Raw genomic sequence first — 2,566 nt, forward strand, 5'->3', positions numbered from 1 at the left:
GTTGTCTTCTGGGCGCAACATTAAATGCTGTTGACACTTGGAGCCTTTTGGCATGCCCATGTGATACGAGGTGCATTGAAGTTCTAAGGCTTCCGATTTTTTTTCTCCGGACTGGAAAGAGATAGAAACATGCGCATTGTTTTAAAATGAGGCCGCATTCATTATTATCAATACGTCCCAGAGATGGCAGCACCGTACGGCAGATGGAATTTTACCGCCAGCGGCGAGAATGAGAACTGTTTTAAATACTTAAAATGGCGACGTTTTCCTTACTTGAACAGCGTGCAATCATTCGTTTTCTGAATTTGCGTGGTGTGAAACCAATTGAAATTCATCGACAGTTGAAGGAGACATGTGGTGATGCAGTTATGGATGTGTCGAAAGAGCGTTCGTGGGTGCGACAGTTTAATGAAGGCAGAACATCGTATGACAACAAACCGAAACAACCTCGGGCTCGCACAAGCCGGTCTGACGACATGATCGAGAAAGTGGAGAGAATTGTTTTGGGGGATCGCCGAATGACTGTTGAACAGATCGCCTCCAGAGTTGGCATTTCTGTGGGTTCTGTGCACACAATCCTGCATGACGACCTGAAAATGCGAAAAGTGTCATCCAGGTGGGTGCCACGAATGCTGACGGACGACCGCACGGCTGCCCGTGTGGCATGTTGCCAAGCAATGTTGACACGCAACGACAGCATGAATGGGACTTTCATTTCGTCGGTTGTGACAATGGATGAGACGTGGATGCCATTTTTCAATACAGAAACAACGCGCCAGTCAGCTCAATGGAAGCACACAGATTCACTGCCACCAAAAAAATTTCGGGTAACCGCCAGTGCTGTAAAAATGATGGTGTCCATGTTCTGGGACAGCGAGGGCGTAATCCTTACCCATTGCGTTCCAAAGGACACTACGGTAACAGGTGCATCCTACGAAAATGTTTTGAAGAACAAATTCCTTCCTGCACTGCAACAAAAACGTCTGGGAAGGGCTGCGCGTGTGCTGTTTCACCAAGACATCGCGTCCGCACGTCGTGCTAACGTTACGCAACAGTTTCTTCGTGATAACAACTAATGAAGTGATTCCTCATGCTCCCTACTCACCTGACCTGGCTCCTAGTGACTTTTGGCTTTTTCCAACAATGTAAGACACTCTCCGTGGCCGCACATTCACCAGCCATGCTGCTATTGCCTCAGCGATTTTCCAGTGGTCAAAACAGACTCCTAAAGAAGCCTTCGCCGCTGCCATGGAATCATGGCGTCAGCGTTGTGAAAAATGTGTACGCCTGCAGGGCGATTACGTCGAGAAGTAATGCCAGTTTCATCGATTTCGGGTGAGTAGTTAATTAGAAAAAAAATCGGAGGCCTTAGAACTTGAATGCACCTCGTATGTTTTGTTGGAACCTTCCACCGGTTAGGCGTGTGCCTGTTAAGTAATAAACAGTGCCGTTAACTTGCCAGTTTGAATTGAGTGGCTTGTCATGATTTGGGTTCGGAATTGTAATTTGAAATTGACTCACAGACCGATCACTGGAAAGTTTGGGTGATTTCAGATTCTTTGAAGTGTCTTGGCTAAGAAACTTCCCGGCAGATTAAAACTGTGTGCCGGGCCGAGACTCGAACTCGGGACCTTTGCCTTTCGCGGGCAAGTGCTCTACCAACTGAGCTACCCAAGCACGACTCACACCCCGTCCTCACAGCTTTACTTCTGCCAGTACAGCGAAAGGCAAAGGTCCCGAGTTCGAGTCTCGGCCCGGCACACAGTTTTAATCTGCCAGGAAGTTTCATATCAGCGCACACTCCGCTGCAGAGTGAAAATCTCATTCTGACTTGGCTAAGTTACCTGAAAATCGTAATTAGTATAAACTCTTGTTGTGAGCTGTTAGGCGTGATGCAGCTGTTGCTGCAAAAACGTACTTGCATGAGCGCCTCCATATTGTTCATTAAGACATTTTGATTTTTTTGTTTATTCAACTAGTAAATCTTTTACTATTGGTTACTAAGTAATGAATTTCTTTGACTATAAGCGTGATGTAGATTTTGGATCAGCCGTCAAGCGTGTGTTTCTGAATCCTCTCAAATAATCTATCTTAATTTAATTTGCTTAATGACTCTTTTTCTTTTATCATCATCATCATCATCATCATCATCATCATCATTTAAGACATTATGCCTTTCAGCGTTCAGTCTGGAGCATAGCCCCCCTTATACAATTCCTCCATGATCCCCTATTCAGTGCTAACATTGGTGCCTCTTCTGATGTTAAACCTATTACTTCAAAATCATTCTTAACCGAATCCAGGTACCTTCTCCTCGGTCTGCCCCGACTCCTCCTACCCTATACTGCTGAATCCATGAGTCTCTTGGGTAACCTTACTTCTCCCATGCGTGTAACATGACCCCACCATCTAAGCCTGTTTGCCCTGACTGCTACATCTATAGAGTTCATTCCCAGTTTTTCTTTGATTTCCTCATTGTGGACACCTTCCTGCCATTGTTCCCATCTACTAGTACCTGCAATCATCCTAGCTACTTTCATATCCGTAACCTCAACCTTGTTGATAA

At 45.4% G+C, this 2,566-nt stretch overlaps 1 non-coding gene across 1 annotated transcript; it reads right to left on the bottom strand.

Moving 5' to 3' along the window:
* Positions 1-1,603: 1,603 nt before the first annotated feature.
* Trnas-cga (transfer RNA serine (anticodon CGA)) lies at positions 1,604-1,678 on the bottom strand. The gene has a single exon. It is a non-coding gene; the product is annotated as a tRNA-Ser (tRNA).
* Positions 1,679-2,566: the final 888 nt, after the last annotated feature.

The sequence above is a fragment of the Schistocerca cancellata genome, chromosome 7, assembly GCF_023864275.1.
Source record: "Schistocerca cancellata isolate TAMUIC-IGC-003103 chromosome 7, iqSchCanc2.1, whole genome shotgun sequence".
Lineage (NCBI taxonomy): Eukaryota > Metazoa > Arthropoda > Insecta > Orthoptera > Acrididae > Schistocerca > Schistocerca cancellata.